The following is a 13,180-nucleotide window of genomic DNA, read 5'->3' as shown; positions in this document are numbered from 1 at the left end:
AAGGTTTAAATATTTGGTGGTTGCCTGGTGCACATACCTTAGTCCTTCTCCAGGGTGCTTCCTTTAAATTTCAGTAGTATTCCCAGTTCCACTGGATGTACTCTGTAATACAAGCAGTGCTATCTATACACATAAATATCAGCACTTGAGGAACACTTGAGGCCCAAAAGCATTCTCTGGCTTTCTTTTGATAAATAAGATTGATGAAAAGAATGGCTCAGAAGTTCCAGGTTTGGTTATGGTTTCTGAAGAATTAAGTCAACATGAAAGAAATCGTGTTCTCAAACAGTATTGTTCTCTTTAGAATGATCCCCCAATTTATTGAAGTGTACTCGTTGAGTCCCAGGTTCAAATGCCGCTTCTGCTCATCAGTCACCACTTGTTGCTTGAACTAAACAACACATCTGTAATTTTCAACTTGAGTAGAATTAGCTCCCAAAAGAAAAAAAAAAGTTTCATATAATTCTGACTGGCTTCTAAATTGGAAACACCTGTTAAGAGTTGTATCTTTTCCTGACATAAATTAGTGACGAGGAGCTCATATAAGAGCTGCAGACAGAAAAATAAAATAGTACCATAAGTATTTCAAGTACCAGAAAAGGATTGCTGCAACTGGGTGGGTATAAGAGAAAAGAATATATGACCCCAGCCTGCTGACTTCCTATAATACTGAAATAGATGCCTGATACCTCTATTGTGTTAACCAGAAAATGACTGCCTGAAGCAAGATCAAATGTCTCATTAGCACTTATAATCGCTTCCATAAGATGAAAACAGATGAAAGAAGAAAGGATGAAATTCAAACAGTAGATTAAAAAAATGGATCCCTTTTGTTCCGTGGTGTGCCTTCTCTCTCAGAGGAGCCTCCCTCATAATTAACCTGAGTTCAGCAAAGTCATTATAAATGGAGTTCCAGAAAACCCGATCCCGCTTTTCACACTGTTCATAAATACAGTGGATGGTTCTCTATATAACCACCAGTAATTACAATAAAGCATAACAATTCCTCCTGAACCAAAGTTTAATATTACTGCCCTCCAAACTGATTACAGCATGTTCTCTCACCTCCATATCTCTATGTTTTCAATGTGATAAAAAATATGCTTTAAAAATTAGAAAAGTAATGTTCTTCCAGAATTCTAGAAATCCACCTTGATTCCATCTCATCAGGGAAGTTATCACTTAATTTATTGTAACCTATGGGCTGAGCTAGCCTATGAGAATGCAGCTGATGATGCATGAAGAATAATATTGATTCATATTACAGTTGCATAAATTTGATATGTGGCTAGACCTACCCACACACTGAATACATGAAGTAAGGGATAGCTACATGCAGTTGCTTGGCTACATTTAATGACTTTTGACATGTGCTCAGGAGCAGAATGCTAATAAGAATTTGTTTTTAAGAAGTGATGCTAAAGAGATGGAGGCTACTGCAGTCACTCTGCATAGTGCAACATGGTAAGGAGCACCAGATTTCATCTTCCAGAAAAGATGACTGACAGACCAAAGCATATGCCAGGTGATGCTGGGTGATGGTTTTTTTTTTCATGCCTGTGTTTCTGTTTACTATAACATCCAATATTTACTGAGGAAGCCAGTTCTGTGACATTACTTACCATTATGTCCAGGGTTCAGAACAGAGTGCTGTTATGAGAGAAAGTAGTTGTAAGAATCCATAATTTCTTCCCATTTAATTTGTTACAGTTTAGTAAAACACAATATATTTAGATGAGTGTAGGTACTGTTTTACTTTGTTGGTGCTTAGATTGTTTATTAGTTTCTATCCACAAGCATAATCATTCAAATCTACTGACTTGACAATGTGAAAGTACTGTGCATTTGGACCTAAGTGCATTAAGACCAAGAAAGATCAGAAACAGTTTGAATATTAGTATTTCCTTATAATTTTCCTCTCTTCCACTTAAAAAAAAAGTCTTCAAATATCTCTGATAGGAGAGTCACAAGGAAGAAGGTCTAGCAAAATCAAAATAAGTAATTTGCATTTAAGGATAAGGCTAACATGTATGAAAGAGATGGATACCTTGATTCACATGATTTCCTTGGTGATGGTGGTATTTACCTCCAGGTTCCCTAAGTCAGTATTGTTATGAATGATTTATGTACAAAATGAACTTTAAAAGGGACTCCAGAGCACCCTACTGAAAAATTATTTATGGTCCAGTGAGTAGATACTAACTTCTTGTTTCATAATATGAACTGACCATAAGCAGGTATAATCACAGGAAAATTTGGTTTTGTCAGAGTTTTGAGAAGTGTTGTGTAAATTATAAAAGTCTGAGAGTGTTCTATGTGAAGAAAAGGTTTCTGTCATATTTACATGGCCATATTTATTTTGGTAATGCCAGGCAAGCACTGTCTTCTGAAGTGGACCAAAATGAAAAGTTAATGATACGTAGGATAACTTGTGGTAGTGTGAAAGTGTGTATGAAAGTGACAGCATTTACATCACTGAATGCTCACAATGTAAATCCAAAAAGTACACATAATCTTAACTGGTCAGTATCATTTATCAGCAGCTGTGAAAAATCCCACACCCTGATGAAAATGCTGCAGAAAATGCACAACCGGTTCTGTGGGAGGTTGATGTTTTGCTGTTTCCCACTTGGACTTATTGCTTCTGATTGAAGGATGAATGTAATGCATGCTCTCCACAATGGGAAATTGTACTTTTGGTGTACTATATTCTTCATGCTGACTAGAAATTTCTTCCATACAAGCAATGTGCTTACAGTAACTGCAAGGTCAGGCTGTAGCTGCAGTGACCAGGGCTAAATTTAAGTGAGAAAACTGTTGCCTCTGTTTTTCACAAAGAAGGAAATATTGATTTAAAAAGTGATCTTCAGTTTATGTCTCCCCCTCTCTCACCATTATGTGAATTTCCTGAAGTCCCCTTTCTTCCTTGTGCAATTCTTTAGAATTTCTTCTTCTACTTTCCTCCCATATATATAACAAATAAGTCTTTAATATTGAATTTACTGAACTTATAAAACAAAGTGGAATTAAAAAGGACATGCTGATTATCAAATTATTTTTATTTTGCAATTGTCTTAAAGTTTTTCCTACCTCCATTTCCTGCCTTTGAAATCTTCATCTTGATGAGAAATTGTGTATGTATAATAACTAAATCAAGACAGAGATGACTATAAGGCATTAAGCATGTATCAGTTTTGCCCCTTAGTTCCACCATCTGCTGTGATACACACAGTGCATTTCCAAAAGAAAAATATTTTGTTCTTTAAGCCCATTATAGAACTGACAAACTTAGATAGGAAAATAATAATTCTCTACATTGTTGCTTTTGCTATTTCAACATTTACTATCAGCTGCTGCTTAAATTCAGCTCATTACAAAGCCCACTGCTCAGTCTACTGCACAAAAATACACATCAGCATTCAACCAATTTGGTTTGAAGTAAGGAACACAAAGGACTACCAAGGTATACCTTGGGCTGTAAAACCAGGGTTATCAGGCTCATAGGAAACCTGAAGTCAATTACACTTCTTAGAATGTTCTGTGTCTTTCTTCAAATGCAGAAAATTAATGAAATTTCTTAAATAATGAAAATGTGTTAAATCTACAAAAGTAATAGAGATCCACACCTTGTATATGAGAAAAAAAAATACATTTTCCCACAAAGAACCTATGGTCTCATTTTTATGGAGACAACACCTTCACAGAACTAGCAAGAAAAAAAAATGACAATGATAAAATATTACTACCATACTCTATTTTGGTGCAACAGCAATATATTACATACACATAAAGTTAACTCAACCAGGAAGGCACATTTTTCAGAAGTTCAAAAAAACAAGTTCAGTTTTATAAATAGTATGATCATGAAGTCATTCAAAACAATGGACCTTTCTCTCAACTATAAAAAGCTTCTAGATATGTTTTCTAATGTATCTTTAAAAAATCAGGTTAAAAATGGAAAAGGAAAAACTATTTTTATTAAACATATACTCTTCATGCTGCTTTTTTTACCTTTATAGATATACTATATGCATATGAAGATAAATTATAATATATAGAGATGCACAGTGACCAAAAATGAATTATTATTAATCTTTATTATATACTTTGGTAAAAGCATTGGTATGACTTTTTGCACGGTGACATTCTGTGCTCTGTCTGGAATTCACCCCTCACAAACTTTAGGAAATGCTGAAAAACATGTGGTTACTTGTCATCAAGTTTATATAACCTTGCCCTGCATGAGAACTGCAACTGCCCCCTCCAAAATATAAACAAAATAAGGAAGGGATACAGGGGTTCCCCTCCCCCTTTGCCAAATGAGTACGTTTGTGTGTCCTGTCCTGGCTCCAAGAGAAGGAAGTTGAGTTCAGCTGTCAGAGTGCCAATGCTGTGGCTCAGGAGAATAGAGCTCCCTTGCCTGTTCTTGCACTGATGTCCTGTGTGAACCCGGGTGCCTCACAGTTCCCTCCCTGCCCCTGGAAAACGAGAATAGCACTGTCCTAAAGCCAGATGTGGCACTGATAAAGAAATACGAGGCTGCAAAATATCCACATTGTGTGAGGGGTGGGAGCACAGGCACAGCAATACAATGATTTCTGTTCTTCAGTTGGCTCACAGAAGTATTGCTGCACAACATACTTGGAAGATACAAATACACTTTCTCTTTCAAATTATCCAACACAGATAAAGATGTCCGGTTCCAATCATTTCAACGTTTTTCTTTTCAGAAAACTGGAATAACAAAATCTGGGAGTTTGGCATTGTGACATCACCACCTAACATTACCCATCCATTTAACCACTGTTATTAGACAAAAAATGTTACCTCTCTTATTACTGGAATAGCCACAGACATGACTATGTTAGAGTATTATAAACCAAAATATTTTTTGACATAGGGATTTGAGATACTTTTTTAATGTATAAGGGAACAGTACTGGGAGGGTAGTGGTACTGATTGTACATAACATACACTTGATGATATGTTGTACTGTTCAAAGCAGAACTGCTCTACTGAACTCAGTGATCCACCTTCCATTTTTGTAATTCTGTCTTTCCTTCCACACATTCTCATTTCAATTTATTTAAAAAAATAACACCTGATTTATTTAACTGAAGCATATTCCTTTAATTAAACTTGAAAATAGTTGAGAGTAGAAATACTCTTGAGAAGAGTGATAACTGTATTTCCTCAATTAGCTTATTACTTTTTATGGGAACTTGCAAAAAAGGACAAAAAAGCTACGTAACAACCATTTGAAATTAAATCACTTAGTCTTCATGGAAAAGTATTTTCCTGTAAATATTTGATTCTCCACTTGCCCATCACATGTCCAGTAAAAACAAGGGATGGAAAGTGGCCATTTCAGTGACCTTGTGTCCCTCCCTTAGAGGAAGACGGCTGACAGGTAGATATATGAACAGTTTGTTATTGCAGATTCCAGATCTTGTGATTATCTCTGACTCAACTTCTGGGGTTTTATCTGGAATTCCTGTGGCAGGTCAACTTGTGTACTACTCCTTGTCTTTACCTTGTAGCGACCTTAGGTTAAAAATACACCTTACAATAGTACATAACAGTTTCCAAAGTTATTGTTTGAGTTGAAATAATGATGACAGGCTCCAGACTTAGAATGATCCAAAAAATATTTCTCAAAATGTAGACTCCAGTTTGTCTGTGAAGATGTTATCATTATGAGTTTATCTATACTTTTTTGGTTTAGTTTTCAGCTTTACTTGATGCAGCAGATACAGTACATAATTGCCATTCATTTTCTTAATGAATAAACTGTATCAATTTTATCATCTTTCAGCATACTATGTGGTACTGCCAGATGGAATATTTTCAAAATATCTTGTTAGAATTGCTAGGGACTTATTTGATGAGGAAAGATAAGTCTTTTATATGTTTAGAATATTTATCCACTGTAAAATAAGCAAAATATAACTTATGAATCAGTGTCACTAACGTTTATAAAGTAATCTAAGTTCCTCTGGCAAATATTTTGGAGAGTGGCACACATTGGCAGATTTTGTCTAAATCTTTCTGCTCTTTCATCCAATATCAGGGTATATTTCCTTGCCTCCCCCAAATAAATTTCAAATTCTACTGATGTTATGTCCTTTTCTAATATTTTTTTGCTACATTAGGCCTCTTCAAAAACTTTATTATTTTCCTCATCAACCAAAAAAAAAAAAAAAAAAGTGAACTTTTAATCTCTGAGAGCTATGGATGTCTCATTTTTTAACACATCCTAGTAAACTAGTGTAAGATCTTTAGCCTTTCTTACAGCAAAAAAATAAATGCTTTTTATCCCTCTTCCCCGTTATTCACTTCCTCCTGTAGATAGCATAGGTGTTCTGGCAGAGATTTGCTAACATTTTGCTTCCTTCTCATTAATCTCTATCTTCTGAGCCCTCACTATAGCACACCTATCATTCTCAGGGTAGTGTTGCAGGATTTCTCCAATCAGGAATATCTTTCTAGCAAGATGCAGAAGCCAGGAGAGAATTGTGACAATGTGCTATAAAGTGAACAATGCGCTTGTTATTGGAAGACTAAGGGAAGAACAGGGGTTCTGAACAGGACAAGGGTTCTGCTATTATTGCTCATGTCTCAACACAAGATTAGCCTCCCCTGCACGTAAACACAGGAAAACAGGACATCTTCTCCTTCAAACTTGTACTTCAAAATGCAAGTTAGAGCAAAAACCTAAATTTGGGTGGTTTGCCAAGGCTCCCTCCTTTCACTGTATTATGATTTGTTGTTTCTCAGTAGTACTGGCTCACTGGGATTTCCTGAAAGGTGCACAAGTACCAAGAGATAAACCGACAGCAAAATAAATGCATCTGAAAAACAATATATAGCATTTTATTACAAATTGAATTTATAATGCAGAAATATATATTTTTTCAATTTTTCCAGTTACAGTGGTACAATCACTAGAAAGGCACAACCCTTCTAACCAGGCTTGAATAAGAGAAACAAGAAGGAAATACATAAAGGGGTCTACTGCCTCAACGAAGGCATGCAAATGTAGCTGTTTAGATCTCTACCATTTTGGATACTCTGTGCTATCAAGCTTGCCTCCAGCCACCCCTCCAGAAGCAGTCAATATTCCTATTTGTCTTGCAGCACCTGTTCTGTCTCCACATGAATATCCCAGGTACCTCAGAACATCTCAGATGACACCAGATGTTTGACTTAGACACTGAGGACCACCCGTCACACCTGCATGCTGGGAGCCTGTTAAATAGGTATGCTACAAGCCCCTCTTCCTGTGCAGGCAATGTACACCCAACTCCCAATGTTTTTATGCTTCTCTGTTGGCATTTGATGAGGCCACTGTCAGAGGACAAAAGAATAATTCCTTCCCAGCAAAGCTTTAGATTGATCCCTTTATCTTCTCAGGTTAGGAGCACAATTATGATAAGATGAAATGCACATTAAAGCAGCAATGCTTTGGAAATGGATATGGAGAAGGTGAGATCCTTGCTCCTTAAAGCAGCACTTCCCTTCATTGCTTCCTGTTTTCTCAGCTGCCAAAGAGGACTCATTTTTTAACTCCTCCCCATTTTTTCCATATGCCTGTGCATTACACTATCTATAGGACAACAAATTTGAAGTGCACACAGGGAATTAAAGTATTTATTATTAGAAAAATATTCATGTAACAATTGTTTGATTGCTTTCGAAGAATGCTTATAGCCAAAGTGGCTATATAATATATATGGCGGCTATAATTGTACCAATTGTTAGAATTATACCAATTACTAGCTCTTTCCCAGAAAAAGTAACAATAGATTATAATCCAAACTGTTTAGAGAAAACACATTGCTCGATGACCTGGGAAATTCACTGTTGTGAATGTGGCTCCAGAATTTATTTTTTTACACCATACTTCACTGGAGAAGTTAAAGTGCTATAATGTCATGGATGTTGACATAAGTGGAAAAAAGGAAAATTAGCCTATGAAACAAGCTATCTGGCATTTAATGGTGAATGATGGAAAGTTGAAGATATTAAGATCATAGCTGATAATGGAAATCTGGAAAACAAAAGAAGTAGCCTATGAGCTATGGCTTTAAAGTATCTAGGAAAATAAATCTCTGACTTGAAAGGTTTAATCCCTAACCCCTTTTCATTTTGCAAAAGAAGGTGCTTATAGTTGGACATTCTGTATCTCCACTCAATGGGCCAACATGGTGGCATACAGTGGCTGAATCAGAAATATGGATTCACTCTCTGACCCAAATGTACAGCTCAACAAAAGGATCCTTGGTTCTGCTCAATGACAAATTTCTTTTAAGTCTATTTGTTACATCTGTAGAAACACCAGCCTATTGTGTCAATAATATTAGTCTAATGATGGAAGGTAAAAATAGAACAATTATCAGGAAAATAAACATTTACAACACAACTGGCTACAGGGAAGGAAATAAACCATCATGTAAATAATGATTACACAATACCTTCTGTTTGACAGTCTGAGTTACTGCTCTTCCTTCACTCATAAAATGTTCTCTCCAGTTTTGTTCCTTCATACAAAATATCCTAACAGTCTGTTTATGGAAGAAATAATTCAGCTTACATAGTAAATGCCAGTTTCTTCTAAAAGTATCTATAAAGCACATATTTGCATAACTCTACATGTTTTCAGGTGCAAAACATTATGGTTTCTGAATCAAAACACCACCTAACAAATGCTTAAGACCATCCTTACCCAAGAAATACCTTCACTGAGATTGAAATAAAAGCAAAAGGGGATGATTTTATAATTTGAAGCATGACACATACACATTTTAAAAAATAATCTGTAACAAATAAAAGTGCAAATAAAAAATTAGGACTTTTTTTATTTACATAATTTGTACTGTCATAATTTCAAAATGCCTCAGTGAATTGAGGACCCTGTTGCTACAGATAATATGCAGATGAAGTAGGAAGCACACGTATCTCATGTCTGCTTAAGCAAAGCAGGCTCTACAGAAATATATAGAAATAGCTGCATGGAAGCACTAAGTACCTTACCAGCATGACAGTGAAAGAGTAAGCTTAAAATGGTGAGTCACATGATGAGAATACTGAAGTTTGAAGTCCTCAGACCTAGCTAGATATCTGCTTTTGCTGTCCATTCAATAATTTTATCTGCTTTTATCTGTTCTGCTCATACAGCACACACCAACATGAAAAACACTGGCTCCATTCTGGTCAACAGAAAAATGAAATATTTTTCTGTAAAAAAAAAAAAAAATTAAAAATTGATGTACAAGTAAAACAAATTCTTCTCCAAAGGATGTGGTTTTAATGGTTGTATCTCTTCCTTCAGAGTCACCATTAAGGTTATAAAATTGTCAACTCACTTTTGTCAAGTCTTGCAAATGAACGATTAACATTGTGAGTCCCCAGACTCTTTTACAGAGTTTTATCAGTATTATTGACACAACTGGGTAGAAGACTAATGATTGGAAGGTACTAAACATCTGCTTCTGGAAAACAAGCTTATTCAACACAAGGCAGGATCTGGCACCTTTCAAATAATTTCTTAAATCTTATTGAAGCTACATCTCTAACCCAAATCACAAAACAGAAGTTAAAAATTCTGATTGTGTAAGAGCAAGAGATTCTTAACAAAGTCCCATGAAAGCTACTTTTCACATCCTAATTTAACTAAGTGAAGAAAACATGGAGTGGTTCCTCTCCAGTGATGCAATCTATTTTATGTTAATTTGTTAATCACTCTTCTTTTGCTAACATCATCCCTAGGATATTACAACCCCCATATTCTTAAACAGGTGAGGGAGGCTAACTGCACAATGTACATGGTAGCTAACAAAATAATTCATATATTGCCTAAGAAAAACCAGACTTAAATAGATGGTATGCAACAAAGAAAGACACTTGACAAAATATGGATTTTGCAAGCATCCATTAATTAAATAAATGCAAATATTTGGTTAGAAAATTGTCTTTCACAGATCAAAAAGAGTGAGCAGTATTGTCAAACAACACACGTTGAGCATTTGCCTTGACATCAAACAATAACCGAGAAATAGTCAGTGTAGTATTTATTTATATTCAGGCCATCTTCCTTTTTCAGGAATCCCATTCCAGTTTCTAGGATTATCCAGAGAGGCAGGTGCAGTGCAAAGGAAATAGGAATAGTTCAGTCTGCTCCTTGCTGTCTTACTCGGTATTTGGTGTGCCATTGCCTTATGCTAGGAAAAACAAATCAAAACAGGACATTTTGCCAGCAGATGATTTCATAGTTAAAGGAATAGCTAACAGTTGTAAGATGCATGTCAGCTGTGCTTGCTCATACTGCAGATGTATCCATACTTTCAGTCATAATATGTTCTCTCTCTTTTTTTTTTTATTTTTGGAATGTAATTGGTATAAATGCCCCAATGGTCAGGATTCCCTGTGCCAGCAAATTCTAATATTCTTAAAATAAATACACGATGAATGACAAGTGGCAATAGAAATCCATATGCTACCCAGAGGATTATGTAGCAGCATTTCCTGAGCACCCTCCATGCTCCGCTATGGCAGAGATTAGATGGAACTGGAATTTAATCTGCCTGGCAGCAATCAAAAATGAGGGTTTCAGCAAAAATTTGGATGTTCAAAACAGAGAATTATGCTTACACATGTGTGTATACTCAGTGGAAAAAAAGAATTTACAGTATGTAATATATATGCTTTAAAAATTAGCCATTCATTAAAATGTATTGCAGTCTTTCCCCCCCGAGATTTCTTCTTTTCAGCTGGCATTCCTTCTGTATAAAACTATTAGAAAACTTGTAAAACATCAAAGTAAACAAGCTCTACTTTACATCTTTTGTCTTTCTGAGAATATCTTTACCTCAAAATGCCTCCAATGAAAGTTCCACAAGATAGTTACATAATCCAAATACATAAAGCTTGATTTTAACAGACCTGAAATATATGTAAGGTATTTTAAGTGTTTCTGCTTTTTTTGATTCACTGTGCTAGAAAAGTTAAGTATTTTTAAGTAGAAACTTAAAATGTATTTTAATACAAATTTAGATTGATAAAACAAAATAGAAGGTCCAAAACTTTTAAAAAAATATTTTTTGAAATCAAGTCCTTACCATCTCTATAAAATTTGTGCCTTGTTTTACAATGCATAAAATATAAAGATGATACAACTATTGAAGGTTGGTTTAAAAAAAAGTGGCTTTTAATTTAGATCGTTATTTCACACTCTGTTTTGTTCTTTATTGTTATGTCTTTCAATTGAGCAAATAAAATTTCAGTCACATACTCATATATTCTTTGTCCTTATTGGCAGTAGGGAAAAGCTGGACTATGTTTTGTAGGGTCTTATTTTTTCTTACACTTCACTGGATAAAAGTGCTGTTGTTAAGAATAGAATAGAATAGAATAGAATAGAATAGAATAGAATAGAATAGAATAGAATAGAATAGAATAGAATAGAATAGAATAGAATAGAATAGAATAGAATAGAATAGAATAGAATAGAATAGAATAGAATAGAATAGAATAGAATAGAGGTTTTCCTTCAGTTGGAAGGGACTTACAACAATCATCTAATCCAACTAACAGACCACTTCAGGGTTGACCAAGTTGGATTGTGTCAAGGGCATTATCGAAATTTCTCTGAAATACTGACTGGCTTGGGGGACCAACTGCCTTTCCAGGAAGGCTGTTCCAGTGTTTGACTGCTCTCAGTAAAAAAATGCTTTCTAATGTCCAGCCTGAACCTCTTCTGGTGTAGCTTTGAGTCATTCCCACATATCCTCTCACTGGATACCAGGGAGAAGGGATCAGCACCACCCTCTCCACAGTCCCTCTCTTCAGGGCTGTCTTCCAAACACTCCCCATTTATACTTGTGCCCAGAATTACTCTATGCTAGGTACAGAATCCAGCACTTGGACTTGTTTAATTTCATACCATTAATAATTTCCCAGTGATTTAATCTTTCTAGATTCCTCTGTAGGGCTTAAGAGAGTCAATTTCACTTCTCAGGTTGTTATCATTAGCAAACTTGCTAACAGCACATTCAACTTCTGCATCCAGATCATTGATAAATACATTGACCAGGATTGGCCCTATAACTGAGCCCTGAGGAGCAGCCCTGGTGACCAGTCACCACTTATATGTAGCCCCACTCACTAGAACCTTTTCAGCCCTACTGTTCAGCCAGCACACCACAAACCCACTCATCCCACAGTGGGACAACTTATCAAGAAGGGACAGTTGTGTAAGAGGCTGTGTCAAAAAGCCTTACTAAAGTCCAGAAAAACTACATTCACCACCTTCCCTTCATCCACTGGACAGGTGACCTTATTATAAAAGGATATCAGAGTAGTTAAACAGGAGTGACCTTTTGTGAACCCATGTTTTCTCTGCCTGATAACTGCATCATTCTTTAAATGCCCTTCCATACCACCCAGTATAACCTTCATAATTTTCACAGTGACTGAGGTTAGACTAACATGTCTGCAGTTCCCCAGGTGTTCCCTCACATCCTTTTTGTAAATTGGAATAACACTGGCTAGCTTCCAGTCAGCAAGGACATTCCCAGACTCACAAGATTTTTGGTAGATGATCAAGATGGTTGCTGCTGTAACATTTGCTAACTCCTTCACTGCTCTATGATGTATCTCATAAAGGCATGTGAACATTCAGCTGATGGAATCAAAGAATCATAGAATCATAGAATGGTTTGAGCTGGAAGGGATCTTAGAGATCATTTCATTCAAATCCCCCTGCCATGGGCAGGGACACCTTCCCCTAGACAAGGTTGCTCAGAGCTCCATCCAACCTGGCCCAGAACAATTCAGGAATGAGCCATCCACAACTTCTCTGGGCAACCTGTTCCAGTGTCTCACCTCTTTCTAATCTTCCTAACTCCTAATATAAACCCAGTCTTTTTCAGTTTAAGGCCATTACCCCTTGTCCTATCACTAAACGACCGTGTTAAATGTGCCTCTCCAATTTTATTAAAAGCCCCCTTTAGGAACTGGAAGGTGTTGTAAGGTCTCCCCAGAGCCTTCTCTTCTCCAGGCTGAATAGCCCCAAGTCTCCCAGCCTGTCTTTATAGGAGACGTGCTCCAGCCCTGTGATCATCATTCTATGAACTACTAGAATTTAACAGCAAAAGATAATATTTTTTTAATTCATGAAGAT

Source organism: Serinus canaria, chromosome 5 (genome assembly GCF_022539315.1).
Source record: "Serinus canaria isolate serCan28SL12 chromosome 5, serCan2020, whole genome shotgun sequence".
NCBI lineage: Eukaryota > Metazoa > Chordata > Aves > Passeriformes > Fringillidae > Serinus > Serinus canaria.
This window is presented reverse-complemented; position numbering follows the sequence as displayed.